This window comes from Ornithodoros turicata, chromosome 6 (assembly GCF_037126465.1).
Source record: "Ornithodoros turicata isolate Travis chromosome 6, ASM3712646v1, whole genome shotgun sequence".
Taxonomy (NCBI): Eukaryota; Metazoa; Arthropoda; class Arachnida; order Ixodida; family Argasidae; genus Ornithodoros; species Ornithodoros turicata.
In genome coordinates this window covers 71,138,998-71,153,902 of record NC_088206.1, presented here as the reverse complement: position 1 = coordinate 71,153,902, position 14,905 = coordinate 71,138,998, and the positions used below count along the sequence as shown (strand labels likewise).

Here is a 14,905-nt window from a genome sequence, read left to right as displayed (position 1 = left end):
GAATTTAAAAAAAATATTAAAAAAAGAATCTCAGAAGGAGAAAGAAAGAAGCGTGAGGTTTATCTTTGGACGTTCTTAACGTACGTTCTTCTTGGACCGTACGTTGGACGTACGGAACGGCCTTAACTTCACCGGTAGCCCAAACATATCTCGAATGAAACGGGAGGATACGCCCTTTTTTGTTTACTGTGTGACAACTATGTAGCACATAAATGCATTAAGTTTCCGTCTGGACTGGGGTATTAGACAGGACCTCATCTTGTCCAGGAACTGCAAGCCACTTTTGCCACCTTCTCAGCCAACGTACCTTGGCTTTGAAGAAGACTGCGTTCCTCCCTGCGACAGGGCTCAAGATGATCACGAAGGTTGCCATGATCAGCATGAGAACAAACTTCATTCTGGGTCGTTTATAGCGGAACAAACAAGTAATAACGAACGGTCGAAACGTCATATTACATTTTGTTTCATTGTCGCGATAAGCCAGTGCTTGTAAGTTTTTCCCTCACCAACCAGGTAATAAGGAAGTCAACCTCGACTATGGCAACCTTTTCCTCCGAGGGCTAGCTCAAGCACAGTGCTCGACGGGGACTTTATATGCCAAGTACACTCTTAAAAAAAAGGGTGTACTTTAACTCTATCCTTGCCACATATACAGGGTGTCCACGCTAAGTGTGAAACAGATTTTTTAAAAATATATATAACACTTTTTTCCAAGATGAAATCAATTGCATATAGCATATGCTGAAGGGCACTCCCTAGCAGGGCACTAGCAAAGTCATAAGGCAATGTCTTAATTAACTTTCATTAATTAACTTTTTATTATAAAAGCTACAAAGTTGTCCAATGAGAACATCTGTTCCTTTCGGTCACCTGATATCGTAGCCCGTTTTCAGAACAAAAATCTGTTCGATAGATCGCCCGCAAAAAATTCGTGAAGGAACACCATTTTTTTTTCTTTATTTTGTTCATTGCGCTTCTTAGAAGACGCGTATTTCCTTCACCCACAACGGGAGAGGGGGGAAGGAGCACAGTGCCGCCCCTCATGCGTCGAGATGAGCTTTAACTTGCGGAAACAAAACCAAAAACAAATGTATCGGGTGACTCTATCGGAAACTGGCCCTTATCTTGGGTTGCATTTTCTGTTTCCTTTTAATCTTTTTCCAGGACGCGAGAGGCGATAGTGTGCTCTTTCTCCCTCTCACTTTGGGGGGTGAAAGTAAGACGCGTCTTCTAAGAAGACGAAAATGAACAAAATAAAGAAAAAAATGGCGTTCCTTCACGTATTTTTTGCGGGCGATCTATCGAACAGAATTTTGTTCTGAAAACGGCTACGATATCAGGTGACCGAAAGGAACAGATGTTCTCATTGGGACAACTTTGTAGCTTTTATAATTAAGAAGTGAATTAATGAAAGTTAATTAAGACATTGCCTTTGGACTTTGCTAATGCCCTGCTAGGGAGTGCCCTTTAGCATATGATATATTGCAATTGATCTCATCTTGGAAAAAGTGTTATATATTTTTTTTTTAAAAATCTGTTCACACTTAGCGTGGACACCCTGTATAACACCCTTTTGGAGAGTACAATTACGCTCAAAAGGATGTCTCCTCACTCCCTCAAGGGAGTAGCATAACACCTTCTCCCTGCCGAGGAGTAATATTACTCTCCAGTAGGGAGAGAGGTATTATGCTACTCCCTTAAGGGAGTGAGGAGACACCCTTCTGAGCATAATTGTACTCTCCAAAAGGGTGTCATATATGTGGCAAAAAAGGAGTTAAAGTATACCCTTTTTTTAGGAGTGTACGAGCCGTGGCTGATCCCTTCCTCTTTTTGTTTTTTGTACGTGATCTTAAATTCGAGTCGAATCTTTTTTAGAAGTGATGGAATTACTTTGTATGCAGTCATCAATCATGTCCTTTATCGAAAGGAAGGAGAGTTGATGTACAGGGTGTGTGCAGAAAAACATGACCCGCATTTAGGCACATAGCTTGTTGTCTACCTAACTAACGAACTTCCGGTCGCGCACGATGGCGCATTTATGCGTGCGAAATGTGCAGAAAAATTGTGGAAGCCATACTCAGCTTAAAAAAAATAAACGGAACAACGAAAATGTCGGCTTCCGTGCATCAGAATAGGGCAACATGGTGGACAACAGGGTGTATATGAAAGGGTAACATGGTGGACGTAGGAGAGTTGTGTTCAAGTACCGCTAGGGGAGCTATCGGAGCATAAATCGAAACGATGTCCTACATGGATGCTCATCGGCGGTACCCCTGGCGGTGCCTGCACATAGCTCTCCTGCGACCGAAATGCACTACCATGCACTGTCGTGACCGTCCTATTCTAATGCATGGAAGCCCATGTTTTCGCGCTCTATTTAACTTTTTACACTGAGTATGGCTTCCAGAATTTTTTTGTAGCTTTCGCACGCATAAATACGCCGTCGTGCGCCACCGGAAGTTCCGCGGCTAAGTAGACAACGAGTTACATGTAAAAACGCGGGTCATGTTTTTCTGTACGCACCCTGTATATCGCAAAGGGCAGGTCTTATGTTCTGTGGGGCCCTATTTTGCGTGATGTAGTGCATGTGTGAGACACTTCGTCTGCCTGAACGTAATCGCTTTGTTAGATACAGCTGGCGGACAGCTTCGTGGAAACCTAGAAACTATATACAGGTGAACAAGAGATGAAATGTCGAGGTTTGAACACGATTCACTTCCTCGGTCACCGTTGGTAATTGAAAATGCTGGCCACAAACTGAGGCTGTCGTTTCACGCAGGGGATCTATTTATTTTTGTCAGTCAGTCGGAAAAGTCAGTCAGAGAGGACGACTTGCTATTCCTTGGTAAATTGCAATTGCTTGGTTTCACGGGTCACTGCATAATGTCTACAAGGTATGTTATTGTAAAGTGTACACCTCAGTTTCCCGCTCTGGTGAATAATGTAATTCGTAACTGGGTTCAAGAAAACTGCTATTCGCATTATCCCGGTCACATCATGATATATTAGGTCCACCTGAAAAGAATCCTGACTACCTTTCATTGCTTTCTTTGCATTCCTTTGAAAGAGATGTTGTCATCCAAAGGGTTTGCAACGAATGCGTGTGTTACGCAGTTTCAGGAATGCACAACAACAGCGAGATAGAGGACGCCACTGTGGACTGCACATTACGTCCGTTGGTTATGTTCGTTATAATTGTACCTGAAAATTATACAGGGTGTCCCAGCTAAATGCGAACGTATTTTTTAGAACTATATATATATCACTTTTTCCGAGATGAAATCAATTGCAATATAGCACATGCTGAAGGGCGCTCCTTCGGAGGGCATTAGCAAACTCCTAAGGCAATGTCTTAATTAACTTTCAATAATTAATAATTTTTTTAATTATAAACGGTACGAAGTTGTCCCAGTGAGAACATCTGGTCCCTTCGGTCTCCTGATGCCGGAGCCGTTTTCACAACAAAAATCCGTTCGATAGATCGTCCGCAAAAAAAAATCGCGAAGGAACACCATTTTTTCTTTTATTTTGTTCATTGCGCATCTTCGGGGAGGAGTCTTTCCTTCACCCCCAATATGAGAGGGTGAAGGAGACATTAAGACACAATTAAGGCATTGCCTTAGGAGTTTGCTAATGCCCTCCTAAGGAGTTCCCTTCACCATATGCCATATTGCAATTGATTTCATCTCGGAAAAAGTGATGCGCATTTCTTGATGCCATAGTCCCCTTAGAACGCCTTTGGTGCAACCGTTTTCGAGAAACATGTTCGCCAGTTGCGGTACCCTACAGAAGAATGTCTTAAGTCGTGTGGAGTTGGGTCTTTAAAAAACTGGGGAAAACAGATGCCTCAGCAATGTGTTCCTGGTATCCATGAATACAGGTGCACTCGGAATGGGGTGTTGCACCTGGTGACCCCCATGGAACAGGGACATGCCCAAGATCTGATCACAGCGGCATACTTTCTAAACGGCGCATAGCAAGGTTACTTACATCCACGTCTTACACAATCCGTGCAGCCGTGGGGTCCAAGGAAAGTCGGCCCCTACTGTGGAACGTTGGTAATCTCCCAGAAAGGTCGGTACATGTCCTGGGAGGAGACCGTGACAGTACTTCCTCCTGGTGCTGCGGCCAAAAAAAAAGAATGACAAAAAGGGACGAGCACGATACGAGCCTCAAGCTTATACAACCTTTACTGAAACAGACTAAAAACCCTACCCCGTATTTTCCCTTTCCCTCCTTTAGTAGCGTCCCCGTTGTCGCGCAAAAAGTTTTGATTGAGTCTTCTTGCTTTCTTGTCAAGGCCGCGGTAGGAGCGCTGACGCACATCTCAAAATGAAAGGTTGCGGAGCAAATGTAAGAAACAAAGTTTTTATCGGTTGTCACTCATGGCATGTTCAGGCTTGCGGTTGCGAACAAATTTGTTCGCAACCACAAGCCTGATGCAACACAACAAGCCGAGTGCAATAGGGGTGGACGGGGAGGCGGAAGGCCTTAACAGACTTGTGAAACTAAAGAACATTGATAAGACACATACCGTCCGCCCCTATTGCATTCGACTTTCAGTACATCGTGCTGCTTGGGAAGAGTCGATTCAGCTGAAGTGATGGGTGAGTGGGGTAATGTAGGGGAAGGCGCGGTAAGCCGGCTGTGGGGCGAGTTCCTCGCAGCACGTGAGCACCATATCACCGTTGCGCAGTCCGTGCTTTTGCAAGCACCCGAGGGAGGGAGAAGAGGAGAGGGTGAAAGAGGGAGGGGAGATCCGATGGTGGCACAGGAGGGGGAGTGGTGCGCTAACCCTCTTGCTCCTGAATTTTGGTAGCTGAAGAGAACTACCCACCACTGTAAACATGCGAGCGTCCCTCAGTATTCTTCATTGGGATGCTCCCTGTACCACGGTAACCACCAGGATTATTGGCGAAGTTACCCCATCCGGCTGAAGTGGTGCGAAGGCGTAAGGCACGTGGTACAAACTGTCATGATAAAAAAATCTCACCTTGACGAGACAGCAAGAAGACTTTATCAAAACTTCTTCTCGCGCAAAAGTAGGAGGCGGGTGCTACTAAAGGAGGCAAAGGGAGGGGGTCGTCTGTGTATAATCTTTGTGAATTTGTTTCTTTCAGTAAGCCCGTATCTATCACGTTGCTCGTATCCTGTTGTCATTGTTACTTTCGCGCGCTGCACCACGAAGCATGTACCAACTGGTCCACCCGCTACTTGATATTGATTTATTTGCAATGCAAAACTAAGGATCGAAGAAGAGAATGATTGATAGGAAGAGAGAGAGAAGTTGTTTTGTTATGCGAAACCACAACAAATGCTTTCATTTTTATTTTCCGAGCGCAGAAATGTACAGCTCGGTGTGACTTCCAGCGCAAAGTTGCCCGCTGTTGGGCAGATATAACCTGGCCGGTTTATATCAACCTGCCGCCCTTCTTCCAGCTACCAGTGACAGAAGATTTTTCTTTGCTCGAAGAGACCTTCTCTTCCTTCGGCCGTAGCCCCAGGGCCAATCTTGTCAGGTGGAGCTGTCTCTCTTCCTGGAGCGAGGAGGGTTGCTATGGTGGCAGCCAAATTCGCTCCTGCACAGGTGCCAAGACCACACTTCCCAGTGTTGCTGTTACTGCTGCAAAGGAACGACGGAACTTAGTTCGGACACTGTACTGGGTGTGTTGCGTTATGCGGTGCGGAACGGCTCACCTGACGAGGCAACTCTGGCTTGCAAAAAAAAAGCACAGATATAACGATTCTACCCTTTGCAGCAGAAAACATCTCACCATGGGAGTCTGCACTAGACTGACGCAAATGCCACCTCTCTGTGAGTCCTATGCATCCGCACGCGGTCCTAACGCCCTCTGCGCTGACACTGCCAGCAGCTAGTGGTCATCCCCTCCCTGGTCCCGATCGAAAGGTACATCAGAGCCAATCCTAAAGGAACCATTAGGCCAGTAAGCCTATTGTAGTTTCGGACATCTCCAATATGGGACTAATGATTTTAGCGGTTTGATGGAACCATTAGGACCTACGGGTCTAATGGCCTGATGGGAGCTCCACAAAAGTAAAAAAAGTAAAATTTGTTTCTTTCTGCCGTTTTTCTGACTCCTGTTATGACAGAATTTAATTTCTCTTGCTCCAATTCCTTCTTTTGTTTCCAAGACTGTTCAAAATATATAATGTGCGCAGCACTTCAAGAAATCGACCTTCTGCAGTGCAATATCGCGTTTTTTCTCTCTTGCAACACTCCATTCCATCAGAGAATTCCATCAATACTTAGAAAAAATTTTAAACTGGCGACACGAGACACCCGGCAGATATACGGAAACCAACATCCACCTATGAAGCTCCCAGTCGTCTTATGGATGCTTACAGTATTCGCACATGGCATGGGGCCTTTTATAGAAAATTGTTAAAAATTGAGCAGTACGGTATTTCATACTTTAAAAGCAATAAAAGCCCCAGTGCCAGAAAACAAAAGGATGACACAACACTCAGCACAGGCTGACAAACACAATTTTTATTGACAGACCTGCCTCCTTAAACAACCTCCGCCAGCAACGCGCTCTTCTGCAAGGTTACCCCTTTACACCCTCAAGCCTGCGTACAGCCTTTATCTTTTTAAACGTACAGGACTTGCGAGCTGCTAACAGGATGCACTGTTGTAACCTTGTAGGGTAACCTTGCAGAAGACGGCGTTTATGGCTCAGGAAGAAGCAGATCTGTCAATAAAAATATTGTATGTCAGTCTGTCCTGTGTGCTGTGTCATCATTTTGTTTGTTTCTCTGCACAGAGGTTTTTATCGCTTCTAATACATTGATTAGGCTGCGAGCGTCACGCATCGTCTTTACACGCTGGGGCGTTGACACCTTGAGGCTCTGAGAGCTGATCAGCTTTTCCATTGATTTGTATTGAGCCCGAACTCGCAAATATTTTAGTGCGCGACACTCAATCAAGACGGTACATGTTCGAGATGCACCAAACTTTAATTTATTAAAAATCAACCGCTCAACCTTGTCCTCTAAAAAATACGTCATTGGCCAGAGAAAAGCTAAGAGAACAGGCCAGTACCAATCTTGTGATGATAATTTAGAGCGTTCACGTGTCTTGTGTGAACGAAAATCACCCATAGATTTCTGAAGGAGTGATTCCCTCTTAAGTTGGCCATAACGAAACAAGACTGACAGAAATATAAAAAGCCAATATACGTCCCCTCGACTGCCCATTTTGATCCGTTAATGTCCGCACGGGGCATCCCTGGGCGCTACAATGGCGCTGTTTATCTGTCTCATTCAGCCCTTCTCTCTTACATAAAACAGACCTAAAATGGATGTACATGGGACGTCCACGAATGTCTGATCTTGGATATTCCCCGGACATCCATAGGAGTGCAATGTGTTGTTGGGAGGTATCCTCTTAAGCCTTGTCCCTTGATGTGTGTGTTCTCCGTGCTATCAGTATTTTGTTCTTTGTCTTTCATGCATTGAGTCATGATGGTGGAGCCATCTGGTGTGATGCCCTGAAAGTAGGTGGCCACCTGTCGTCAATCTCTGCAACTGCGGGCCGTCAGCAAGCAACACTGTGGTTGCTGGTCACCCAGCCATTCTGGAGTGGTTGCTTCGACACAGCATTGTTGATTTTCGAATAAGTAGTTTCTCTCCATTCTATTTCTTCTTTTTTTTTTTTTTTTATGGCCACTGGTTGCCAGCAACAGGGGTGTGGAGTGGAGCTAGATGCTCCATAAATTAGTGTGGTGTCTCCCTGGATATTCCCAATGATTGTGGAGGGTCCTAACCGCCAATTAACTGCTAATCTAATGGCGCCCACGTCCCCTGTGTGTTGGCGGCAGCCACTGGTCACTCCATACTACTAGTGCTCCCCACATCGTCTTCCCATCATCCGTTCTCAATACGCAATAGGACACTGTACTGCCACAGCGGCAGAGAATCACCCACCTCATCATCATCCATTGTATGCGTGTGTAAACAAAGGTCCGACATTGCAAAACCAATATGTTTTGTAGGAAAGAACCAACGTCATCGTCTTTCATCTTGAATGTACGAGTTGCATATGGATAAAGAGGCGTGTAAAAGGGTGAAGAAATAGTGTACGGTTTATCTTTAGATGTCCTGCGTACCGATTCAGCGAGCGAGCAACATGGACTTAGCCAGGACGCGTTCATTCCATGGCAGCAAACAGCCGTTGCAATCTTTTCAGCCAACTTACCTTGGTTTTGATGAACCTCCCTGACACCCTGCGACCGAGCTTAACACGGTCAAGAAGATTGCCATTTGCAGGATAAGAACAAACTTCATCCTGGGTCGAGTGTTACAGCAGAAAAAAACACATCATAAACAGGTTAACCTGGACTAATGCAACCTTTCCTCCGAGAGATAGCTCAAGCACAGTAGCTCGGCGGGCCTTCATATGCCATATGAACCTGCGAGTCGTGGTCGTATCTTTTTCTTCTGCACGACCTTAAATTTCAGCCCAAACTTTCTTAGAAGTAATTCAACTACGTTTTATGCAGTCATCAATCATATCCTTTATCAAAAGTTAAAGGACAGCTGACTTCTTTTTGGACGGCCCTATTTTGCGAGATAGTGTGCGCGTGCGTGTGAGATGATGCTGAATCTGCCTGCACGTAATCGATTTTGTTAGATACAGCTGGCGGACAGCTTCATGGATAACAAAGAAATTGTAGAAAAGTGGACAAGAGACGAAATGTCAAGACTTGAAGAAGGCGTCACTGTCAGGTGATGGTTTGTAATTGAAGTTGTTGGCCAACAAACTGAGGCTGTCGTTTCACTTCTCACTGCACGATGTCTATAACGTATATTACTGTAAATTCCCTGTTCCCGATTTACCGGTTTGATTAATACAGTGAAACTCCTTTATAGCGAACACCTTTTTAACGAAAATACCACTACAGCAAATTTTTTTTTTGCGGTCCCGCTGGAGCCTATAGGTCCAATAATAGACATCCTTTTTAACGAAAATACCTTTACTGCGAATTTTTTTTTGCTGTCCCCTGAGTTTCGTTGTAAAGGAGTTTGACTGTAATTGTTTTCTTGTTTCATTGTTTTCTCGGCAGTGGTGCTGGGTGGTGTTGTTGGTGAAAGGGCAACCCATATAGTCGGCCTCACAGAGGTGGGCAACGTCACGACTGACGCCCGGGGGCAATGTGTCTCCTGAGCCGACTTCTAAGCGAACTGTGCCGGCAAAATGTGTACATTCATCTATTGATTCTTCATTTCTCTTAAGTCGTCTGAGTTTTTGTCTTCCTCGAACTGCGTTCCGCAATCCGCCTTCATTTTATCTAAAGAGTTTCTGTCCTTATGATCCTATTGTACGTTGCCAAATGTTGCTGAATTCCATTTCAATGTCATGCGACATCTTCTCTCCTTGCTTTGTGTCCTTTAAGAGAGATATACCGTGTGCCTATCGTAACAACTACTACTTTGATAATCTTTCACGCCTGTTTTGGCTTTTTCATATAGTTTCTCTGTAGGTTTCCTTTTTATTGTTCGCATCTTCTTTAGTTTTGTTCAATTACCCTTGCTTCTTGTACAGTATTTTGTATCTCATTTTTAACATGTGTGATGTTGGTGCGCCAATACTAGCCCTATGAGGCTGTTCTTGGGCACCAATAAAACAACAACAACTGTAAATGCTTCCGAAAGCGTCTCAGGAAAACCCGGCAAAAACCTCACAGAGCACAGCCGGCACCGGGACTGGAACCCGGGTACCCCTAGTCCCATTTTCCATTCCTTTGGAAGCCATGTTCTCGTCCCAATGGTTTGTAACGAATACATGTGTTACGCAGTTGCAGGAATGCACAACAACAACGAGATAGAGGGACGCCACTGTGGACTGCACATTACGTCCGTTGTATCTGTTCGTTATAATGTACGTGAAAATTATACAGGGTGTCCCAGCTAAATTCGAACGTATTTTTTAGAACTATATATATATATCACTTTTTCCGAGATGAAATCAATTGCAATATAGCATATGCCTGAAGGGTGCTCCTTCGGAGGGCATTAGCAAACTCCTACGGCAATGTCTTAATTAACTTTCAATAATAATAATTTTTCTTTTAATTATAAACGCTACGAAGTTGTCCCAGTGAGAACATCGGTCCCTTCGGTCACCTGATGCCAGAGCCGTTTTCAGAACAAAAATCCGTTCGATAGATCGTCCGCAAAAAAAATCGTGAGGAACACCATTTTTTCTTTTATTTTGTTCATTGCGCATCTTCGGGGGGGGAGTCTTTCCTTCACCCCCAATATGAGAGGGTGAAGGAGACATTAAGACACAATTAAGGCATTGCCTTTGGAGTTTGCTAATGCCCTCCTTAAGGAGTTCCCTTGACATATGCCATATTGGCAATTGATTTCATCTCGGAAAAAGTGATGCGCATTTCTTGATGCGATAGTCCCCTTAGAACGGCTTTTGTGCAACCGTTTTCGAGAAACATGTTCGCCAGTTGCGGTACCCTACAGAAGAATGTCTTAAGTCGTGTGGAGTTGGGTCTTTAAAAAACTGGGAAAACAGATGCTGCAGGCAATGTGTTCCTGGTATCCATGAATACAGGTGCACTCGGAATGGGGTGTTGCACCTGGTGACCCCCGTGGGAACAGGGACGTGCCCAAAGATCTGATCACAGCGGCATACTTTCTAAACGGTGTATAGCAAGGTTACTTACATCCACGTCTTACACGATCGTGCAGCCGTGGGTCCAAGGAAAGTCGGCCCCTACTGTGGAACGTGGATAATCTCCCAGAAAGCTCGGTGCATGTTCCTGGGAGGAGACCGTGGACAGTACTTCCTCCTGGTGCTGCAGCCAAAAAAAAAGAATGACAAAAAGGGACGAGCACGATACGAGCCTCAAGCTTATACAGTTGACCCCCGTTTATCGGACGGTGCGTTCCCGGCGAAATCGTCCGGATACCGGGGCATCCGGATAAATGAAACGACCGAATAGAAACGTCCTACAGAGCAAGGTTTAATTAAAACACAGAAATCTCGTCAATGACAGCTGTTACATAGTAGTGTAGGCACTCGATTCCTGCAAACTTTTGCTAATTGCATAGAGTTGAGCCACGCTGTTGCGCTGCTCGAAGAATGTCAGTGCGGTTGCAAAGTGTCAATGTCGGAGCCTTGTTTCTCACTGGCGTCATCGGCACCGTCTTGCTGCACATCATCGGAGGCAACAGCAGCAATCACACCGTCATCAGTCATAGCTGCACACGCGTCATCATCCTATCAACGTCAACGTAGTCAGAAACCGCAGCAACATCTACGGCAGTCGCATTGAGCCTCTGCATCAGGGATCGCAGCTCAGATAGGGAATGTCTTCATCGGCCAACGGGCCGTAAGCAGCAGTCCCTCGGGTTGGAGTTCTCCCCTCTAGAACCGGACAGTTGCTCGAGATATTTCCAAATGACTTGACTGGTCAACGTGACCCAACGCACACAAATAGAAAAGGGGGTCATTGTGCACGGTTGTCTCCTCTACGGAGAATGTAGTCCCTGACGTGTGACGGGAATAACCCCAACACAGCGAAAAGGGTGACGAAGCGGGGTCAGCGTCTCCTCTTACTCACGTAGTCCGGATAACTGAAGCTGGATTACAAGAATTTTCGACTTTCGTTCCCTGGAATTCTTATCCGAGTCCGGAAGCTGAAGTCCGGATAAACGAGAACAAAATACATGGAGGAAAATCAGTTCCCGTGCCTTTTGTCCGGATACCGCGGATCCGGATAAGTGAAGTCCGGATAACGGGGGTCGACTGTACAACCTTTACTGAAACAAACTAAAAACCCTACCTGTATTTTCCTTTCCCTCCTTTAGTAGCATCCCTGTTGTCAAAAAGTTTTGATGGAGCCTTCTTGCATTCTCGTCAAGGCCACGGTAGGAGCCCGGTTGAAAGGTTGCGAGAGCAAAAGCAAGAAACAAGGTGGTTATTGGTTCTCACTCATGGCATGTTCGGGCTCGTGGTTGCGAACAAAGAGTCGATTCGGCTCAAGTGATGGGTGAGTGGGGTGATGTATGGGGGGAAGGCGAGTTCAGCCTGCTGTGGGGCGCGTTCCTGGCAGCACGATGAGCACCTCCGTGCTTTTGCAAGCTCACGAGGGAGGGAGAAGAGGAGAGGGTGAAAGAGGGAGGGGAGATCCGATGGTGGCACAGGAGGGGGAGTGGTGCGCTAACCCTCTTGCTCCTGAATTTTGGTAGCTGAAGAGAACTACCCACCACTGTAAACATGCGAGCGTCCCTCAGTATTCTTCATTGGGATGCTCCCTGTACCACGGTAACCACCAGGATTATTGGCGAAGTTACCCCATCCGGCAGAAGTGGTGCGAAGGCGTAAGGCACGGGTACAAACTGTCATGATAAAAAAATCTCGCCTTGACGAGACAGCAAGAAGACTTTATCAAAACTTCTTCTCGCGCAAAAGTAGGAGGCGGGTGCTACTAAAGGAGGCAAAGGGAGGGGGGTCGTCTGTGTATAATCTTTGTGAATTTGTTTCTTTCAGTAAGCCCGTATCTATCACGTTGCTCGTATCCTGTTGTAGAAGTTGTTTTGTTACGCGAAACCACAACAATGCTTTCATTTTTATTTTACGAGCGCAGAAACGTACAGCTCGGTGTGACTTCCAGCGCAAAGTGCCCGTGTTGGGGCAGATATAACCTGGCCGGTTTATATCAACCTGCCGCCCTTCTTCCAGCTACCAGTGACAGATGATTTTTATTTGCTCGAAGAGACCTTCTCTTCCTCCGGCCGTAGCCCTCAGGGCCAATCTTGTCAGGTGGAGCTGTCTCTCTTCCTGGAGCAAGGAGGTTGCTATGGTGGCAGCCAAATTCGCTCCTGCACAGGTGGCAAGGCCACACTTCCCAGTGTTGCTGTTACTGCTGCAAAGGAACGACGGAACTTAGTTCGGACACTGTACTGGGTGTGTTGCGTTATGCGGTGCGGGAACGGCTCACCCTGACGAGGCAACTCTGCTTGCAAAAAAAAAGCACAGATATAACGATTCTACCCTTTGCAGCAGAAAACATCTCGCCATGGGAGTCAGCACTAGACTGACGCAAATGCCGCCTCTCTGTGAGTCCTATGCATCCGCATGCGGTCCTAACGCCCTCTGCGCTGACACTGCCAGCAGCTAGTGGTCATCCCTCCCTGCTCCCGATCGAAAGGTACATCAGAGCCAATCTCCTAATGGAACCATAGGCCAGTAAGCCTATTGTAGTTTCGGACATCTCCAATAGGGACTAATGATTTTAGCGGTTTTGATGGAACCATTAGGACCTACGGGCCTAATGGCCTGATGGGAGTTCCACAAAAGTAAAAAAAGTAAAAATTGTTTCTTTCTGCCGTTTTTCCGACTCCTGTTATGACAGAATTTAATTTTCTCTTGCTCCAATTCCTTCTTTTGTTTTCCAAGACTTTTCAAAATATATAATGTGCGCAGCACTTCAAGAAATCGACCTTCTGCAGTGCAATATCGCGTTTTTTCTCTCTTGCAACACTCCATTCCATCAGAGAATTCCATCAATACTTAGAGAAAATTTAAACTGGCGACACGAGACACCCGGCAGATATACGGAAACCAACATCCACCTATGAAGCTCCCAGTCGTCTTATGGATGCTTACAGTATTCGGAAATGGCATGGGGCCTTTTATAGAAAATTGTTAAAAATTGAGCAGTACGGTATTTCATACTTTAAAAGCAATTAAAAGCCCCAGTGCCAGAAAACAAACAAAAGGATGACACAACACTCAGCACAGGCTGACAAACACAATTTTTATTGACAGACCTGCCTCCTTAAACAACCCCAGCCAGCAACGCGCTCTTCTGCAAGGTTACCCCTTTACACCCTCAAGCCTGCGTACAGCCTTTATCTTTTTAAACGTACAGGACTTGCGAGCTGCTAACAGGATGCACTGTTGTAACCTTGTAGGGTAACCTTGCAGAAGAGGGCGTTTATGGCTCAGGAAGAAGCAGATCTGTCAATAAAAATATTGTATGTCAGTCTGTCCTGTGTGCTGTGTCATCATTTTGTTTGTTTCTCTGCACAGAGGTTTTTTATCGCTTCTAATACATTGATTAGGCTGCGAGCGTCACGCATCGTCTTTACACGCTGGGGCGTTGACACCTTGAGGCTCTGAGAGCTGATCAGCTTTTCCATTGATTTGTATTGAGCCCGAATTCGCAAATATTTTAGTGCGCGACACTCAATCAAGACGGTACATGTTCGAGATGCACCAAACTTTAATTTATTAAAATCAACCGCTCAACCTTGTCCTCTAAAAAATACATCATTGACCAGAGAAAAGCTAAGAGAACAGGCCAGTACCAATCTTGTGATGATAATTTAGAGCGTTCACGTGTCTTGTGTGAACGAAAATCACCCATAGATTTCTGAAGGAGTGATTCCCTCTTAAGTTGGCCATACGAAACAAGACTGACAGAAATATAAAAAGCCAATATACGTCCCCTCGACTGCCCATTTTGATCCGTTAATGTCCGCACGGGGCATCCCTGGGCGCTACAATGGCGCTGTTTTTCTGTCTCATTCAGCCCTTCTCTCTTACATAAAAACAGACCTAAAATGGATGTACACGGGACGTCCACGAATGTCTGTTCTTGGATATTCCCCGGACATCCATAGGAGTGCAATGTGTTGTTGGGAGGTATCCTCTTAAGCCTTGTCCCTTGATGTGTGTGTTCTCCGTGCTATCAGTATTTTCTTCTTTGTCTTTCATGCATTGAGCCATGAAGGTGGAGCCATCTGGTGTGATGCCTTGCAAGTAGGTCGCCACCTGTTGTCAATCTCTGCAACTGCGGGCCGTCAGCAGGCAACACTGTGGTTGCTGGTCATTCAGCCATTCTGGAGTGGTTGCTTCGAT

The 14,905-nt window shown here is 45.6% G+C and overlaps 1 protein-coding gene and 1 long non-coding RNA gene across 2 annotated transcripts in view; one reads left to right on the top strand and one right to left on the bottom strand.

Moving 5' to 3' along the window:
* LOC135397284 (protein farnesyltransferase subunit beta-like) overlaps positions 1 to 14,905 on the top strand; it is a 221,835-nt gene that overhangs the window by 32,629 nt on the left and 174,301 nt on the right. The window lies entirely within an intron of this gene.
* Positions 5,314 to 8,477, bottom strand: LOC135398315 (uncharacterized). Its single transcript, XR_010424068.1, has 2 exons — positions 8,219 to 8,477; positions 5,314 to 5,623 (listed from the first exon to the last, which is right to left on the bottom strand). It is a non-coding gene; the product is annotated as an uncharacterized LOC135398315 (long non-coding RNA).